The sequence below is a fragment of the Myotis lucifugus genome, unplaced genomic scaffold (genome assembly GCF_000147115.1).
Source record: "Myotis lucifugus unplaced genomic scaffold, Myoluc2.0 scaffold_989, whole genome shotgun sequence".
In the NCBI taxonomy this organism is placed as follows: domain Eukaryota; kingdom Metazoa; phylum Chordata; class Mammalia; order Chiroptera; family Vespertilionidae; genus Myotis; species Myotis lucifugus.
Window position 1 is genome coordinate 84,341 of NW_005872037.1, and position 20,875 is coordinate 105,215.

Here is a 20,875-nt window from a genome sequence, read left to right on the forward strand (position 1 = left end):
TCTGCCCAACATCACAAGATGGCACAGAAGGCACCACAGCTCATTGTAGCAGAAAGGGGCCTGGGCAGCAGCCCCCTCACAGGGTTGCAGACTGGAATGAGGCCTCTTTGCTGGGCCTGTAGAGGTATTGCGCAGAGCCACATCCTCTTAAACCAACATACTCTTCCCTTTATGCATCAATGTCAGACTAAAGTATTATTGAAAAATGATGCCTCTAAAAATTAACTGAATATCAGTAAACTTATCCAATGGGTGTATTTTTAAAACAAAATATGAAGCTAAGAGAAAATCATGTTTATCCATGTCTAGGAGGCAGTTGGGACCAGGATGGATTTTGAACCAGGCCTAGGAATGCCTGGGCTGTTTCTCCTCCACCACCCCTTCTTTTCTGAAGAAATCAGGGATGGAGAGAGCCAAAGGAGAAGTTGAAATTGCCTTCCCACCTGAGGCTTCCTGACAATGGCATCTGGGGTCGGAGTGGGTGTCATATCCCACTCACCCACCCTCCCCCAGCCCAGAAGGGTAATCTCCCAGTGAGCAAAGGAAGCAGAGTGAGGGGCAGAAGAATGGTCCTTCTTCCCCACTATGCTGCCCTCTCACACCAACACCCACACCTCCCAGAGCAGAAGAGCTACATAGACCATGTCTTCCTCAACACCAGTACATTAGAGCACCCCCAATGGGCAGGGGGACATTCGCTGGACACAGAGAAAACAAAAAGAGAGGCCGGCACTGACACTCACCATTGCTTCCTTGAGGGCTCAATGTCTCCTGGAAAATGAGCGCTTCCTTGACCCACAGGCACGGACTATTTATGCTGAGCCACCCGGTGTTGGTCTTTTAAGAACTCTTTTGGACAATGTTCTTCCTTGTTGACTCACACTCACCCCACCTGGGTTATGGAAACTTTCCACTACACACAAGTCACCTTAGAGTTTACAGAGCACCCTCAGTCCTTGACCTCATCTCCACCTCACTGATCCCTGTGAGTTCAGCGGCATCAGCCGTGTCTGGGTTTTACAGATATTCAAGAATCTGAGGTCCAGAGAAAACCATAGCCAGGGAAGCAGAGTGAGGAGCATATGAGGAAGCAAGTTGCACAAAAACCTACAACTATTGCAGAAGCATATGCATTTGCATATTTCAAGAGCAGGGCTTGCTGTGCTACCTTCTCTTTGTCTTTCGCCTCAACATTACTGCCCAGATAGTGGGAAAGAGCTGGGAGCTTCTCGGCATTTCTGGGCGGTGGTGGAGGAGCTAGAGGGGTTGCAGAGGCTGCAGCATTCTGTGAGGACAGTGGCTGCGGAAGCTGCCACTTCCAGGGGTCACTCCTTAGCTTCCTGGTCTAGATGTTGGAGAGCCCTCACTTGCTTTTTATGGGATGGAGTCCTTACATCCTTGCCTTCATCTCTCCACTTCCTTAGCTGGTGTTTCCTCTGTGTATTGCTCTAGGAAGCAGTTTGGACCCCTGAGCCCCTGATACACTATTGGGGGCATCCCCCAGGAAACTCTCACTTCCAGTGGCCATGGGGCAGTTGCCTGCCCTACTGCTGTCGCTGTCATCTCTGCTCCCTTCTAGATCCCTGTGGCTTCACCTCTTGCATCAAGCCTTTGCCTAGGTCCACACACCAGCTGCCTATACCAGCAGTGCTCTCCTTTGGCCACTCATTTGGTGGTGCCGGCTGCTCCTGGGTGTAGTTCCTGCTGTGGCATCTCCTTGTGTGTTGTAGAGGCTATAATGCCAGTTTCCTCAGCTGGTAGTAGAGGCTCTTGTTTCCTATAATGCCATTTTTTTGAAGCAGGATCCCATAGTAGAGCCACTTTTGACCCAAATGATAAAACTCTTTCATTATTAACATCCCCATCCTAGGATGTTCGTGTGCCTCCCAGAGATCTGGATCAGCATGGAGTCTGAACTGAACTGAACCATTGCTCTCCACTCCCCACAGAGCCTACCTGACAAGTCTGATCCTGGTAGCTACACAAACTCCTATTAATTTCAGACTTTAATTCAGAAGCCCTATATGTTTTCTGTGTTTGCAACTTAGCTTCTATTAATTGCTACCTCCTAGCCTATTAAGTACTCCCTCTCAATGCCCTGGTATCCCCCTATAACAGAGGTCAGCAAACTTATTAGTCAACAGAGCCAAATGTAAACAGCACTTCTTCAGAATAGACTCTCCCAGGCCGAAAACCGACTTCTGCGGGTGGGCCACGAAGTTTCAATTGCACGTAGTATTTTGTGGAAGAGCCACACTCAAGGGGCCAAAGAGCCACATGTGGCTCACGAGCCGCAGTTTGCAGACCATACCCCTATAACACAAACTATAGTGTTTCCTTCGTCAAACTGCACATTACAACAATGTCTAATTGTATTTATGATCCAACCCAGACACTCCTGTTACAATGATAACCTTTGCCTTCCTCAGTTACACCAACACAGGTGAGAAGAGTCAGATCTCAAATGATGATCACAATGGCTTTCATGAATAAGAACCAGTCAGAAATGAACTTTCCCGTAGCTGAAATCAAGAATACACTGAAAAAAATTTAAAATAGGCTGTAAGAAGCAGAGGAGAGAAGCAGGGATTTAAAAGACAATGTAAGAAAAACAATCTGAGCAACAAAACAGGTTGGGACCGAATCAAGTATGTCGCTTTAACAAAATAAATTTTTTTAAAAAAAACAAGGATAGTGTAAGGGAACTTCGGGACAACATGAAGCATAACAATACACACAAATATGGGTACCAGAAGGAGAGCAGAGTGAGCAAGGGAGAAAGAAACTGTTTGAAGAAAGAATGAAAGGAAACTTCCTAACCTAGAGAAGGAAAATGTCATACAAGTTCAGAAAATCCCAAGAAAGATAAAGACAAAGAGACCCACATCAAGATACATCGCAATTAAAATGGCAAAATTTAAAAACAAAGACAGAATCTTAAGGGCAGCAAAAGAAAGACAGTCAGTCACCTACAAGTGAGCTCCCATAAAGCTATCAGTTGATTTCTCAACAGAAACACTATAAGCCAGAAGTGAATGGCATGAAGCATTCAAAGTCATGAAAAGCAAGGATATGAATACAAGATTACTCTAGCCAGCAAAGCTGTCATTCACAATTGAAGGTGAAATAATAAGCTTCCCAGACACACACACACACAAACACACACAAAAGCTAAAGGACTGTACTGCCACCCAACAGGAAATTGCAAGAAATACTGAACAGACTGTTGTAAGAAGAAAAAGAGAGAGAAGGGAGGGAACATAGGCACAACAAATAAAATGGCATTCAAAAACCATGCAAAAAAATAAAAATACAGCACCAGATGGCTTCACTAGTAAATTCTACCAAATATTAAAATATTTGATGCCTATTCTTCTGAAAATATTCCAAAATATTGAAGAAGCGGCAATACTTCCTAACAAATTTTATAAGGCCAACCTAACCCTCATACCAAAACCAGGCAAGAATAACACAGAAAAAGAAAACTACATACCAATATCTCTGACAAATGCAGATGCAATTATCCTAAACAAAATACTAGGCAATGGAAAGCAATAATACATTTTGATTAAGTGGGGTTCATTCTAATGGCACAAGGATATCTCAGCCAATATATACAATCACTCAGGGTAACACACCACAGTAACAAAATAAAGAATAAAAAGTCATATGATCTTATCAATAGATGCAGAAAAAGCATTTGATAAGATACAAAACCCAGTTATGATTGAAATACTCAATAAAACTGGTATAGAAGGAAAGTACCGCAACATAATAAAGACCATATATGACAAACCTCCAGTCTTTATCATACTCAATGGTGTAAAACTGAAAGTTGCAGGATATAAAATCAATGTAAAAATTCCACTGCTTTCCTATATACTAACAACAAACCCTCAAAAAAATAAATGAAAAATAAAAAGTCCTTTTGCAACTTCAACCATTAGAATAAAATACCTTGGAATAAACTGAACAAAGGATGTGAAGGACCTGTGTACTGAAAACTACAAAACATGATTAAAAGACATTGAAAAACACACAATGAAATGTAAAGATATTCCATATTCATGAATTGGAAGAATCAATATAGCTAAAATGGCCATATTACCCAAAAGAATATATAGATTTAATGTGATTCCCGTCAAAATCAAAAGTCATTTTTTTTAAACAAACAGAACCAAAAACATAAACTTTGTATGGAACCACGAAGACCCCCTAATACCCAGAGCAATCCTGAGGGGGGGGGGAAAAAGAACGAAGCCAGAGGTATCACACTACCTGGCTTCAAATTATACTGCAGAACTATAATAATCCAAACAGCATGACATTAGCAGAAAAACAAACACACAGACCAATGCAACACAATTGAGAGCCCAGAAATATTCACATATATATGGGCAAATAATTTTTGACAAAGGAGCCCAAAACACCATAAGGAGAAAAGAAAGCCTCTTTAATAAATGGCACTGGGAAAGTTGGGAAGCCAGATGCAAAAGAATGAAACTAGATTACAGATTGTCCCCAAGTACAAAAATTAATACAGAGTGGATCAAGGACCTAAATATAAAATCTCAAACAATTAATTGCATACAAGAAAACATAGGTCCTAAACATAGGGACCTTGGTTGTAGAGAACATTTTATGAATTTGACCGCAAAGGAAAGAAAAGGAAAAAATAAATGACATGAACTATATCAAACTAAAAAGCTCTGTGCAGCAAAAGAAACTGACAACAAAACAAAAAGGCAACCAACTGAATGGGAGAAGATATTTGAAAACAACAGCTCCAACAAGGGGCTAATATCCAAAATCATAAAGAACTCAGACAACACCAAGCAAACAAACAATCCGATTAAGAAATGGGCAGAGGACTTAAACAAACAGCTCTCCCAAGAAGACATACAGTCAACAGAATATGAAAACATGTTAAACTTCACTAGCTACTACAAAAGTGCAAATAAAAACTACAATGTGATACCACATCACACCTGTCAGAATGGCTATTTTCAACAAGACAGGTAATAACAAGTGTTAGAGAGGTTGTGAAGAAAAAGGAACGCTCATTCACTGCTGGTGGGAATGTAAACTGGTACAGCCACTATGGAAAACAGTATGGATGGTTCTCAAAAAAATGAAAAATTATCATAGAATTCAACAGTCTCTCTTCTGGGTATCTACCCCCAAACTCAAAAACATTTATTCACAAAGATATATATACCCCTGTGTTCATAGAAGCATTATTCACGGTGGCCAAGACATGGAGACAACCCAAGTGTCCTTCGATAGAGGATTGGATAAAGATGTGGTGCATACATACTATGGAGGCTGCTCAGCCATAAGAAAAAATGAAATACTGCCATTTGTGATAACATGAATTGATCTTGAGAATATTATTTTATGCAAAAATTGTCAGTCAGGCCTGTTCAGCATGGCTCAGTGGTTAAGTGTTGACCTATAAACCAGGAGGTCAGGATTCAGTTCTCGGTCAGGACACGTGCTCAGGTTGCAGGCTTGATCCCCAGAGTGGGGTGTGTAAGAGACAGTTGATTAATGATTCTCTCTCATCATTAATGTTTCTATCTCTTTCTCTTCCTCTCCCTTCTTCTCTGAAATAAAAAAAAAAATACATTGAAAAAGAAAAAATGAAAGAGAAACCCCCAAACAATATGATTTAATTCATATGTGAGATATGAAACTGAAACTCATAGACACAGACAACATTATGGTGATTACTAGACAAAAGAAGGTGGAGGGTAGTAGAGGGGGAAAATATAAAAGCCAAATGTATGGTAATGGAGATGATTTGACGAAGGTTTGTGGGCACAAAATGCAATGTAAAGATCATATATCATAGAAATATACATTGCAAACCTATATGATCCTATTAATCAATGTTACCAAAATAAATTTAATACAATAAATAAATAGATACATTTCAAAAGAAAGAAAAGAATTAAATTATTTCATTCTAGTTGCCAAAATAATAGGGGCATTGAAATCACAAGGGTCTTGGCTACCTGAGGACACTGAAGCACAGAGATTAACTTGCCTGAGGTCCAACTCTAAGAAGAGGAATATGCCCAGAGGAACACAAAGCAGGTGAAAGTACGATTTTTAATTGGGGAAGTCAATGAATGAGGTGCAGGCAAGAGGGAGTTTCTGACTTGATTCCAGCATAGATCATGCCTCCCCAACCAAAATGAAGGATAAGCACCAGGAACAGCTTGATGGGCAGATGACCTCATGGAGGCCTGTGAGTCGTGCCTGTAGATGGGTCCTGGCTGCTGCTGGGAGTTAGAGGCCTTGAGAGCTCAGCCAGTGCATCTGGGCAGCACTGGGTGTTCTGAGGCAGGAGAGGAGACATGTGAGAAGCTGGAAGAGCTGAAGGAGTTTGGAGACTAAGAGAGCCAACCAAAGTAAGGTTCAGCCTAAACTAATTTATCTGGCTGCATCCTCCCTCCCCCCAATAATCCAGAGTTCATATGAGGTGTTTTTTATTTTATTTTATCTCTCAGTACCTTGAATTCACACCAGGTGGCAACCTTCCCTGTGCCTCCTCTATCAAGCTGCTTCCAAAAAACATTTCCACCAGACTTTCAATTCCTTGCTTTAATTATTTTTTCAACTCCAGTCACTAGTGCCTCTGTTCCTACTCCATTATTTCAATCTAATTGGCAAAGGTCAACAAAGGCCCTAAGTTACCAGCCTTATGGTTAATCTTCCTCCCTAAGTCATCAAACTTTTTAAAAAATCTCTCTTACTTCAGATTCTTATTTTAAGCTTAGCTTCATGGAATATGCACCGAGTCCTTTATGCTTTTGAAAATATCCCATAACATATACCAGTGTATGGTATGTGAGCCTCGCACCCTGTGGGACTCTGAGGAAGGCCATCTGGAAGTGGACCGTGGGACCTTGGGAGCCTGGTGAGTGTATGAGCCCAGCCTGCAAACTGCAGGGAAACAGCTGGCATTTTGATCTCACACAGTTTGCACACAGGTACACCCCACCCCTGCCCACACCTGCTTGCTTTGTTTTCTGGACTCTCTATAACCATGAGGTGTGAAAGCCTGTGATGCGGAAACCTTCACCAGCAGGCCCCACCGGTGTCTGCATAAGTCTAATAAACCCAGGTCCTTCACAGCCAGTCCTCTGGTTTATTTCTTTAAAACCAGCAGGCAAGCCCTAGCCTGTTTGGCTCAGTGGATAGAGCTTAGGTCCCAGGTTTGATTCCCGGTCAGGGCACATGCCTGGGGTTTGGGCTCGATCCCCAGTACGAGATGTGCAGGAGGCAGCCAATCAATGATTCTCTCTCATCATTGATGTTTCTATCTCTCTCTTACTCTCTGAAATAAAAAAAAAATCAGCAAGCAACACACTGATGTTTTCCTCAGACCTCAGCTCTTTGCAGAACAAGTCCCATAGTCCAGTTGGTGGAGGCAAGACAGTAGGTGGTGTGAATGCAGTGGGGAAAACCTAGGTGGCAATCCTAATTGACAGTTTCAAACCACCTGTGTGCTGGGCTGCATATCTGGTGCTTTGGCCAGACGGCTCAGGCTGTGCTGTCTGTTCCTAAAACACATAGATAGGAAGGTACTGACATCAGGCCAGGCCTTGAGATATGGTCTCATGGCCCCTTCCCAGCACGCAGGCCTTCTTTCTCCAAAGGCCCGGAAGTCTCATTCCAAATTTGGAGAGACAAAGGACTGGAAAAAGTATGAATAAAGAGAGTTTCCTCCATATTGGGGGCCCAGAATTAGAAAGGCACATTTTTCTCTGGGCCTCCATAGAATTTAATAATAAAATGTAACTCTTGCAGTCAGTGCTGCAGTTCAGCCTTTGCTTTGGCAGTGTGCTGTAACTGTAGTTGCTGGCCAGCTCAATAAATCCTTGCTTGCTGTTTAAGACCTAATTGGAGTCGGTGGTCTTATTCTCGAGAATGTTGCTCCACAACACCTGGAAAACGCCAATAGGACTATTTTTGGTCCTGGAATCAGTGGTGCCAAAGCTGCCACTGGCAAATGAAAGGAAAATAAAGAAAATGTGTCTCTTGCCTGGCCAGAGTGGCTCAGTTGGTTGAGCATCATCCCATGAACTGAAAGATCACCAGTTCCGCTCCTGATCACGGCACATGCCTGAGTTGCAGGCTGCATCCCCAGTAGGGGGTGCACAGGAGTTAGCCAATTATTGTTTCTCTCTCTGTCATTTTCCCTTCCTCTCTTTCTCTAAGGTCAATAAAAACATATTTTAAAAAGAAAAGAAAATCGTTCTTTTAAACCCCCAAAATTCTTCTGGAGGCCCCGAGGAAGCTGTGGTCCCAGGGACAGTGCAGGAAATGGTGCTGCCCCAAAACTCTGTGTGGGCAGTAGGAGCAGTAGGGGTACTGCCCCCCACCCTGAACTGTGAGAGGCAAAAACTGACACTTGTAAAACTGAAGTGGTGGAAGGTGTCCAAGCCTAATACCCTCCCTCATTTCCAGCCTTTTTAAAAGTTGGCAAGGACACTAGGTAATTAAGCAACACACTAAAGGAATGCAATAATCACCAAGAATCCAAATAGTGGTTTAAGTTTAGTGAAGGTCTTTCAAATTATTAACATAAAACACATGTTTGTTTTGCCTGGGTTTACAAAACAAAGTTCATGTTATCTCTGTTACAAAATTTGTCAATAAAATGGCTTGGGTAATAATTAACTTTAAAATCTCATACTGTTGGTAAGAACAAATAAATTTGAATCTGTAAATGAATACATTTTGTACTTTATTTGAAGTATGTCGCTTGAAAATGTGAGTCTATTTGCCAATGAAAAACACCTATTTCTAGAAGTTGTAAAATGTATTCATGAATTTGTCAATCCAAAAAGATGCTAATTACTTGCTTTTAGATGTCACCACAAGTTAAGTTTTCTAAGAATTAAGAATTCTAATTCAGTTGGAAAAAATTATATGGTTTTTAGAGGCCTTGAGAGCTCAGCCAGTACATTATGTACATGAAACCATAATATGGTTTCCTGAGTATTACACATTACAGTAGTTAATGTGTAAGTTGTCTGTCTCCTTAGTAGCCGGGGAGAAACTCAGAGTCAAAGCTGGTGTGTCTGTGTCCCGAGCACAGGGTCCAGCACACCAGAGGTGGTGCGGATGTTGGCTACATGGGATGAGATGCAATTCTTTCCCTCACTCTCTCCCACTACCAGGTGAGGACCATGTTCTGGTTTGCAGCACTTCCCACCCTTCTTTGTGTGGTGACAGTGTCCTTCTCAGAACCCACAACCTGTGAAGATGCCCAGAAGGCCTGCTCAGTGACTGCCTGTGGCATCCCGGTCACCAATGGCACCCCAGGCAGAGATGGGCAAGATGGAGCCAAGGGAGAAAAAGGAGAACCAGGTACCCAGGCTGGTCAGACTTCTTGAATCTTTACTCCCCAGAGGGGTCTGGTACAGAGCCATGAGCAGGCTCCCCTTACATTATGATGGGGATGAATCTCTCAGGATAATTCCTGTACATTGTCATTGTCTTCAAAACAAAGACGCTGCTGTGACCTGGTTCCCACCTTTCAACGGGGGAATCGGTGATATGTGGTTGTCCGTAAGAGGTGATATTCTGCAGCCCGGGCAGCTGGCGCTGGAGGCAGGTGGTTTCTAGAGTCAACGTGAATCTAGTGTTGAGCTTTTGGAGGAAGAAAATGAGAGAAAGACACTGGGCCACATGTCCTTCATCTTCCAGCAGGGCAGTGGCCCCAAGGCTTGCAGGGGCCCCCAGGAAAACTGGGGCCTCCAGGAAGTAGAGGGGCTCCTGGGACACAAGGAGTGAAGGGTCTAAAAGGAGATCATGTAGACAGTTCAGGTAAGAGGCTCATCTCAGCACGGCGTGGGCTGAGGGGACCAGCCCAGGAACTTGAAGAACAGGTGGGAGGAGACCTTCTCTGCTGCCCCACTGGCAGACCTCCCCTCTGCTTCCTGACCCAGCACTCTCACTTCTCCCAGTCATACTTGTGGCCTGAAGGGATTCCCACAGGCACCTGAGAACAGACTTGCAACCCTGCTGGCCACCCTTCATGGCCACTGCAGATGGACCTGCTCCCTCAGCTGGAGCAGCCAATGCCAGGCTCCAGGATGTGCAGGATGAAACCAGTCCTCTCGTGTGTTGGGTTTAAGTCTGTTGTCACAAGAGTGGCACGAAGATGGTCTGCTTTATAAGATCCCTGGTGCAATCGAGTAATGAATAGAGGAACTAAATAAATTCATCCAAAATGAAATAAAATAATTAGTAACAACAAAACAAAAGTGATGACCTCACATAAATATTTGCCCAGTGGCCCATCCTCATTATAAGATTACTAGTGATCCCACCATGCCACAGGACACCCCAAGTCCCATTGGGCCGAGAGACTCAGAGTCAAGTTCCTGCCCACCCGCACCTGCCTCCCCAGGCACACAGCGCCACCCACCGCCCAAGCCTTGGCTTTCACACAGCCTCCTGGTGACCAGTCTTTTGTTGTTACCATGTGACAGCATCCTTGCCAAGGGGTTTTTATAATAGAGATTGAAGAGCTCGCCTGGAATAAGAAATGAAAGCAGGATTAAGAAAACTTTTCAAAAAGGAGAGTGAGGAGAGCCAAGATGGCGGCATAAGGCATAAACCTGTACGTGCTACCCCCCACAACCACATCAAAAATAATAACTATAAGACAAAACAGCTATCATCCAGAACCACGGGGAAGCTGGCCAAGTGGAAGTTCTACAACTAGAAGGAAAGAAAAAAGTGCATTGAGACCAGATAGGAGGTGAAGAGGCCCCAAGAACAGAGGTACGGAGCTGCTGGTACGAGGTGGCTGCACCTGGGTGCACAGTTTTTTTTTCAATCGGAAGGGGATATAAGCTCTCGAATGCACTGAACTCATTTACCGCGAGATTCTGGGGTTCCAGACTTCTACGGGGAGAAACTGGACTGTCTTATAGTGGATCAGAAAGTGAGGCTGGCTTTCTCACAGAACTGCTCACAGGGATCATTGTTACTGTGGGGCGCAGGACTCGGGGACGCAGAGACACGGAGTCTCGGAGACACCAGGAGTCACGGAGACACCAGGAGTCGTGGATACGGCTGACCAAAGCCATTGCTGTTTGCTCCTCCCTGGTGATTCTCTGAGACCCTGCCCCACTCAATTTACATCCCCACCCAAGCTGTGTGCAGCAGCACAAAGGAATGACCTGCCATTTTGCAGCCTAACCTAACAAGCTGAAGCTGGGTGAGAGAGCTCCAAAACTTCCAAACCCCAAAAAAGGGGAGAAATCTGCTGATATCGCTGTAGCTCCTGCTGGGTGGACTCACACAGTGGTAAACTTGGAGATCCAGAAGCCAGGGTACCCAGTGGTCAGATACCAGATTTCAACTCCTCACATCCATAAGGGACACACTCAAGAAGCAGACTCAGGTGCATGGGTGTGTGCATGTGTGTGTGTGTGTGTGTGTGTGTGTGTGCATGGGTGCATGTGTGAGTGTGCAGGTAAAAAAAAAAAAAGAAGCAGACTCAGTGAGTATCAAAGTTCCACTAAAGCAAGTCCTACCCCATGAGGGTGTCTCCAGCACAGCAGTTCTTCCACTATAGACACAGCGTGTCCTTGCAGTCAGCCAAAAATGCAGAGACAAAGAAACATGTCACAAATGAAAGAAATGGAGGAAAGCAAACTAATGGAGAACAAAGAGTTCAAAACCACAGTTATAAGGTTACTCAAGAGTCTTCTACAAACCTCTGAGGAACTTAGTGAGACCTTCAAGGATCTTAATGAGAATGCCAAAAAAAATGGAAAGGACCAGTCAGAAATTATGCATACACTGACTGAAATTAAAAATAATATACAGAGATCCAACAGCAGACTAGATGATCCCAAGAATCAAGTCAAAGATTTGAAATACGAAGAAGCAAAAACATCCATCTGGAAAAGCAAAACAAAAAAAGAATCCAAAAATATGAAGATAACGTAAGGAGCCTCTGGGACAACTTCAAACATACAAATATCCTAATTATCACTGTACCAGAAGAAGAGAGAGAGCAAGATACTGAAAGCTTATAAGAAGAAATCATGACAGAAAACTTCCACTACCTGGTGAAAGAAATAGACTTACAAGTCTAGGAAGCGCAGAGAACCCCAAACAAAAAGAATCCAAAGAGGACCACACCAAGACACATCATAATTAAAATGCCAAGAATTAAAGACAAAGAGAGAATCTTAAAAGCAGCAAGAGAAAAACAGTTAGTTACCTACAAGGGAGTACCCATATGACTGTCAACTGATTTCTCAACAGAAACAATACAGGCCAGAAGGGAGTGGCAAGAAATATTCAAAGTGATGAATAGCAAGAACCTACAACCAAGATTACTCTACCCAGCAAAGCTATCATGTAGAATTGAAGGTCAGATAAAGAGCTTCACAGACAAGAAAAAGCTAAAGGAGTTCATCACCACCAAACCAGGATTATATGAAATGCTGAAGGATATTCTTTAAGAAGAGGAAGAACAAGAAAAAGATAAAGATAAAAATTATGAACAACAAAGTGACAACAAATAAATATCTATCAACAAGTGAACCTAAAACTTAAGTCAGAATAAACTGGTGAATATAATAGAAGCAGGGGCATAGAAAGGGAGTGGATTGACAATTCTCAGGGGGAAAGGGGTGTAGGGGGTGCGGGGAGAGATTGGACAAAAATCTTACACCTATGGATGAGGACAGTGGCAGGGGGTAAGGGCACGGGGTGGGGTGGGAACAAGGTGGAAGGGAGCTGGGGGGGGGGAGAGGAACATCTGTAATAATCTAAACAATAAAGATTTGTTAATTTTAAAAAAGGAGAATGAGTTCAGTCTTTTCCTATAAATGAATGTAACATTACAGTATTTAAGCAGTGTGTGAAAAAAAGGATCCAGAACTACAGTTTGCAAGTTACCATTATTGCTAGTGTTATTACTAGTTTCAGAGTTACAGTTTATAAAAGTTATGAATTATGTCTGAGAAGGAATACAGTTATGTTTTGCTTTCTCTCTTCCTTTTCTTTTCCTATTTTTCTAGTATAAGCATATTATTTTCCCCCTAAAAATACTCTGTTCTTTTTTAAAAATATATTTTATTGATTTTTCACAGAGAGGAAAGGAGAGGGATAGAGAGTTAAAAACATTGATGAGCGAGAAACATCAATCAGCTGCCTCGTGCACACCTCCTATCAGAGATGTGCCAGCAACCAAGGTACATGCCCTTGACCAGAATCAAACCTGGAACCTTTCATTCTGCATGCTGACGCTCTATCCACTGAGCCAAACTGGTCAGGGCAAAAAATACTCTGTTCTTGAATTTAGGGTGTTTTCCTCAATATATGCCCTTCTTCCGTTGCTTTGCAGTTACGGAGACTAAGCTGGCTAACTTAGAGCTGAGGAGCCTGAAAGTGGAACTGGACCGCATCAAAAATGTAAGCCTCTGCCTGCCCCACTGGGTTCCTGCTCTCCCCTGGTCCTTGAGTGCTCTGGGCTTTCAGGAGGTGGAATAGAACTAACAGTTGTGAACATGTATTATATACCAGGGCCTATGCTAGCTTGGCATTTTCTCACAATATGGTTTCATTCTGTCCTCTCAACGCTGCTGTTTGCAAGCATAACGCTTATTTAATTTACTGGTGAGAGAAAATAGGTCCAGGATTTACAGATAATTCATTCAGCATCACCCAGGTGGGAAGCAGCAAAGAAAAGCTTGCATGAAGATCTGCTGCCTCCAAATCCTTTCTTCTTCCTCAGCACCCACTGTTCTCCGATGGCTGTCCCTGCCCCTTTCTATCCTGGCATCCAAGCGTGACAGCTGGGCCCAGGCCTGTTTCCCTGTCCACCTGCACTGGGGCAGTTTGTGCCAAGGGACTGTCTCCAGGACAGGCTCCCCCAGGAGAGGCGGGGCTCTGCTAGGGCCTTCCCTACGCTGAGGAGCTCCCCCTCACTAGGACCTGACCTGAGGAGTTGCACATGGGCTCCTTTTCAGAGTCCTGACTCCCCAACAAGGGTGTGGTCACCTACTGGCCTGGGTTCCAGGCCAAGTCAATCCCACCCGTCCTTTGTGATTTCAGTGCACACCTTCTCCTTGGGCAAGAGATCTGGAAAGAAGCTCTATGTGACCAATGGTGAAAAGATGCCTTTTTCCAAGATGAAGGCTCCATGCGCTGAGCTCCAGGCCACTGTGGCCACCCCCAAAAATATTGAGGAGAACAAAGCCATCATGGACATGGCCAATGAACATACCTTTCTAGGCATCACAGATGAAGTGACCGAAGGCCAGTTTGTGTATGTGACAGGAGGGAGGCTGACCTATAGCAACTGGAAGAAGGATGAGCCTAATGACTTTGGCTCAGTGGGGACTGTGTGTGCCTTCAACAGGATGGGCTCTGGAATGATGTCTCCTGCTCTTCCTCCTTTGTGGCCGTCTGTGAATTCCCAGCCTGAAGAGGCAGTTCCTCAGCCCCTCCTTGGCTCTGCTGAGCTCTCTGCTGCCCTAAAAGAAAATTCAGTGATGATTTTCTCATGCCCAGTGTTGACTCATTCTTTGGTGGGGATGGGAGGAAAATGAAGGGATGGATTTGATTATGGGATTAGGGAGTGAAAAGAGGCTGACATGAGGGTTTCTGTTCCAGTCTTGGCAGAAGACACCCTCTGTCTTGCCTAAGAGCATAGCACTGGGTCACAGTCAAACCATGGAAAGGGCCCAGTCTAGCCCTGTCCTTTCTCAGTGAGGACACTGCGGCCTGTCACAGGGACCCAAGGAAGAGCCACATCGGTGTCAGTCAGCAGCGGATCTCAGCCTCCAAAAGAACCAATTCTTTGTGTCCAAGTGCTGCCACCACTTGATGCCCTTGATCCCTCCCCATGGCTAGCCCAGTCCTATCTGTGACATGGATATGTATTTGGTTGCTCAAGTGCTCCACCAGAAAACATTCACCTACCATAACACCTCGCAATATCCAATACCCATGTTAGAAGTCCAAACCTGTAGAGAATCTATATAAAAGTTTATCTGAACTGAACAGAGGATACACCTGGAAGACAGACAACAGCCTGAGAAAATGCTTCTCAGAATGACAGTTTGTAGCTTCCTTTGTGTAATTGGAATTGAGGAGGGATCTAAGGGAGAAAACTGAAGGTGGAGGAAAGCCAGGCAGGAAATGGATTGCAGGGTAGGTGATGAGATTCTTGAGGGTGGATTCTCTTGAGGGCTCTAACACTAGATGCCTGCAGTGTGACTACTCACTGTGACCTGACCAGTTAGAAATCTGTGATCAGATCACCCTGTGAGGTTTCTTTCCATGGAACCCCTTTTGCTTCCACACCAACACGGTACCATGATTAGTCCCAGGAATCCCCAAATGGCTGTGGCCTCCTTAGATCCACCAGGGTAATCTTGAGCTCAAAGTGCAGCCTTTCCTCCCAGCATACATTTAGGACCCTGATTTGATATGGCCCCTGCCAGCATCACTGTGGGGACAAAAGGTCAGGCAGACTCCTGACCTCCCTCTTCACAGGGCACTATCAGTCTCAGTCTGTCCGTGGTCAGAGTTCCCTTCACCTGGGGACATCCTGGTCCCATTATATGTCAATGGGTCCATTATTGGTAGATACAAGAGGAGAAACTCCCCAATGGTGAGTTTCACACCCTGTGGGTCAAATGATGCAGCATCAGCCAGTAGGCTGACCAAACCCCCCTCTGAGCAGGATTCTGATGCTGTGGGCACACAGGCCTGCTCATGACTATGCATGTTTGTAGCAATCTCAGGGTCAATGGAGTTGAGAGGCTGTAGAACCCATGCAGCCAATTGGAGAGAGTGAATTTCGGCTCCACCTTGAGGCCATTCACCAAATAAGATTGAAATATAGTTCATGAATGTACCAAAGGTAATTTAATAAAATGTTTATATTAAAATTATTTTTGTATTCTGTTTTTCTTTGTATCTGAACTACCAGAGAGAGCACCATAAACTTAGGTAGTGCTTGATGAGTATTTGTTGAATGGGTACACCCCAAAAAATCCCCACATAGATTGGATCTGAGAAGTAAATGTAGAGAGAGGCCTCTCCCAGGTGCCCTCCTTCTGCAGGACTGCAGGGCAGGGGTGAGAGGTGGCCTGGGAAATGCTGAAGGCTGGCAAAGTAGGGTGACAGGGCAAGACCTGGTCTCTAGCAAACCTAGGCTGTCACATCACTGTGTTTTCAATCCCAGGAGACTCTTCTTCAAGCACTGCTCTTGGGGGCAATGCCAAGAATTATTTTGTGATGTCGATCAGAACAATTCTTTATTTTCAATTAAAGTCCATTCTGCTTACCAGAGGAGTAGGAGACTACTTCAAGTTTAGAGGCACCTATCAAACCAATCGTCAAGGCAAATAGAAAAAGGAAAGAACAGAAACTGTTCAGAAGAAAGGAAGATACACATACAATGATTCAGCAAAGAAGGATTACTGCCACCCAGCATGAAAGTTAAGGCCTAAATTTTCTCACAGCCAAGAAAACAAGGAGAAAATGGACTTGTAACCATTATATAATCCTTTTTGTTTTCTGTAAGGGGTAGGGGGATTATGCTTTGCCCTGAGGGGAATGTCTTCATGTTTATACTGTGCATAAAGGACAGTATCTTTAGATATAAAATTGTAGAAGACAGTCATGTACTTCACATGGATTTGTTCCCAGTATGTAATGGTTTCCCCCTAGTCAGGGAAACAGTAAAAATCTACAGGATAAGCTCAAATTCTTCCATTCCCCTTCCAGCCTTCTCCTTTGCCTGTTTTTCCCCTGACCTTGCACCTGATCCTCTTTTCAGAGCTCCTCTCTCTAAATGCATCTGCCTGCCACCATTCTGCCTCCAACTTGGATTGAGGCAACCACCTCCCTGAGATTCACTTTCCAATTCTTATCAGCAAGTAATCGAACCCATGCTAGTTAGCTCCGGTGAAGGTGGCATAAATCTAAAGATACAGGATTCTCACGAGGGTCTAAAGATAGTAACTGCAGTTCATCCAGGCTTCCCAGGACCTGGAACAACAGGGACATATGGATTTCAAGGAGATTCTCCAGACAGCCTCTCTCACTCCCTCGCTGGCTAAGGGCAGGCAGTTCCCTTCACCCAGGGATATGAGATGATGACATCTCTTGCACAGGGGACCTAAAGAAATCAGGGGCTCCAAGGACAGGCCTTTGGGCCTTAAGCAGCCCAGTCCCCTTGGACGTCAAGAATGGGGAGGACTGAGGGACCTCTTGAGCCCCGCTGTTTGCCGAATCCTTCCCCAGGGTGGCTTTGGACCAAGAAACTGGCAGGCTTATCTAAGCTGCAGTTTTTCTCTGCTGCGTCTTGCAAAGAGTGAGGACCCGAAGGTCATGGCTCAGTGCATTCCTGGACAGTAGGCTGGTGCTGAGACCTCTGTGGAGCCTGGAATCTGAGGTCCAAGAGAGAACCAGGCCTGGGTGTCTGTGCCAAGTTGAGGCTGGAGGAGAGGCAGTAGGTTGGTGGGAAGGGCAAGGTTGGCAAGCATCTCCCTGCTAAAGCATTGAGTGGCATGTGAGCTCCCGGGCCTCAGTCTCTATATCTAAATTGCTCTGTCAAGTCTTCTCTCTGCTAAAGCGAGAGGAGTTAATGGTCACTCAGATTCAGATCAGTGGGGCCTTTCAGGAGCAAACGCTGCAGGATCTCAGATCTGTTTTCAGACTTTGTTACCTGCCATTTTGTCCAAAGTCGTTGTAGCCTGAACACTGATCACTTATTTCTCAAGTCCATAGAAAGCCAGACCGAGAAAGTTAGAATTTCGAGTCCACCTTGCTCTCAAGATGGGAACCTTGAATTTAAACTACATGTAAGTCAACGGTCTCCTGAGGGAGTATAAACCAAGCCAGTGTGATTTGCTTCTGTAACCAGAGGGGAAACAGCTACCAAAGCTTGCAGTGTTCAAGGCCCAGCTCCAGCTGGGCTCTGCACCTGGAATTGCAGGGCCTCATGCCTGCAGGATCATCTTTCTTTGGAGCCCTAAGGCTCTGCTGTTCTCACTCTCAGCAATGCCCACGCCAGAGGATGGGGACATGGGGTACTGGCTAATGGCCTGGCATTCGCATTCCTCAGCCCTCCTTTGTGCCCTGGGCCACCTGATTCCCTCTGTGTGGCCGTCAGAGATCCACCAGCACCGGGTCACAGTCAGAGCTGGACTTGTATTTGCAGGTGGCAGAGGGCCTCTGACCTGGAAGTTTGTCATAATTGTGTAACTGACCTGTGCATTAGAACCTGCCAAGAATCAGGAATTCATCCCCATTAACCAGGAAGAGAACCAATGTCATCATGACGATGTTGGAAAGTGAACTTTGCAAAGTGATGTTGTCTTTGTAACCCTGGGTGGCACCTTACGCGGCTCTTCAGAGGAGTGCCAGCAGAGCTACCAGGAAGGCTTGGCAGAGTCATAGGGTCAAGTTGGTTCCACTCTGGTCCCAGTGCATCAAAAGCTCAGAGGCCTTCACTGCGGTGAGGTCCCTAGTCAATCCAGATGTTTGGCCAGTTTTGGAAACCACTGCTCAAGGAAATACAACCATCCTAGCAGCTCTCTGCCTGCCTTTTACCTTCATAGGGAGACTCAGAATCCAGGGGCTAGGGTTTCTCCATCCGTGTAGCCCTTTAGAAGGTGAAGGGGGTCCTGCTTCACTCCACAGTGTCAGATGCCAAATAACATCCTTCAACTGCTCATGTCCCACGAGTAAAACACAACTGCTGACCCAAATCCTTCCCTCTGCATTTCCAGGATCTGACTGCCTTCTGGCTTCAGGCAATGGGCCTGGGTCTGGAACATCTCTGCTGAGTGTCAGAGAAGGTGAGGCACTGCACAGGTGAACCCTGAGTGGGGAATTGTGTGCACATGAATTTGGGATCTTTGTGCATGTGTGAGTGTGTGAGTTTTTGTATAGAAACCAGGAGACCCAGTGGTTGAAAATCCCAGCATCCTGCTGTTAGCAGCTCAGTCCATACCTCCGCACCTCCCACACTTAGCCTATATCCAGGTGCTTTACTATGCACACCCCTCACTGAGGAGCATTGGCTTTGGGTGGTGTCAGGGGCTCTGGGTGAGGTATGTGCATGCTTGGTCATGGACCAAGTGTCCACAAATGGCCTTGAGCTGAGCACTATGACCCCTGGGCTCAACAGAGATTGTGTGGGTGATAACATGATCCCCCTCCTGCAGGTCCTGGCTCTTATTGGCACCATTGTCCTCCCCTTCAAAGCCTTTATCTGACCATTGAATGTACGGCTACTCCAACCCCAGTCCCCATTATAACACCCAGGTTTATTTTCTTCTTGGCAGTTGTGGACATCTGAAATCATCCTACCATTTACTTGTTGGATTTTGTCAGTGTAGCAAAGTCAATAAGAGGATGCTGGAGCCCTGGCTGGTTTGGCTCAGTGCATAGAGCATCGGCCTGCCGACAGAAGGGTACCAGGTTTGTTTTTGGTCAAGGCCAGTGCCTGGGTTGCAGGCTTGATCCTCTGTGAGGGGTGTGCAGGGGGCAGCTGATCAATGATTCTCTCTCATCATTGATGTCTCTATCTCTCTCTCTCTTCTTCCTTACTCTCTGAAATCAATCAAAATATATTTTAAAAAATGAAGAGAAGACCCTGGAGCCAGACTGCCTGTGTTCACACCCTGTGCACCTGAGGTCCTGAGCAAATCACACACACTCTGGGCATTAGTTCTCTTCTTGGTAAACATGGGCTATGAATAGTGCCCCCCTCACAGGGCTGTGAGGACTAAATGGACTGGCACAAGTAAGGCAGCCAGAAGAGCACTGGCCCTGATTGACTGGCAAGCATTTCTTCTTGGTGTTACTGTGATTAGTATGATCACCTGAGTCATACAATGAAGTCCCAGGGCCCATAACAGGTCTGGGGACCACCTCACTCTCAATAACTGTTGAATAAATAAATGCATAAACAAATAAACAAAGGAACTGCAGTCCCCAAAAATGTGTGACCCCACAACCTCTCTGGAGCTTGACTCAGCTTCAAGCTGGAACCAAGAGAGAAGCTGTAAGACTTATTTTGGAATATTGCTCTGGGCACAGCTTCCTTTCTTGGGTGCTGTAATTGGTCTTAGCCGGGCAGCAGGAGCAGTGGCTTCATGCTGCCCTCTGCTGGTGTCTCTAACACAGGGCTAGCAAACTCAGAGAGCCAACATGGGGGCCAGGTGACTGGTGGGGCCATTGACTGCAACTTCAGATGTTCCTGCTTTCTTCCCTTCTGCCCTGATTGCTATATCCAGTTAGAATGCGTTTCCTAAATGTCCCTCCCCTGTAGGGCCAGGGCCAGACACACTCTCCCACAGGGTGACCAGACCGCCCTCATGTCCAGCAATTCCTGGAACTGGTGAATTCTCTGCTCCTTGTCTGTGTGTCTCTCATGTCCACACCTTCACTGTGAGCTCTTCAGAGTGCCACCCCATCCTCCTTCTTATCTGCCCTCCTCAGATCTCTGTGTCTAGGTCAGTGATGGCGAACCTATTACACGTGTGTCAGAGGTGACACGCGAACTCATTTTTGGGGGGTTGATTTTTCTTTGTTAAATGGCATTTAAATATATAAAATAAATATCAAAAATATAAGTCTTTGTTTTACTATGGTTGCAAATATAAAAAAAATTTCTATATGTGACACAGCACCAGAGTTAAGTTAGGGTTTTTCAAAATGCTGACACACTGAGCTCAAAAGGTTCGCCATCACTGGTCTAGGCTGATGTCAGAATCCCTGAAAGGCTAGAACTGGCTCTGTGGAGGCTGGGTGTGTGTGCATCCCCCTTAGCTACCTCTGTGTATCTCTGTGAATTTCAACCAGA

The 20,875-nt window shown here is 45.0% G+C and overlaps 1 pseudogene; it reads left to right on the top strand.

The window, feature by feature from the left end:
* Positions 1-9,203: 9,203 nt before the first annotated feature.
* Positions 9,204-14,473, top strand: LOC102426482 (annotated as a pseudogene).
* Positions 14,474-20,875: the final 6,402 nt, after the last annotated feature.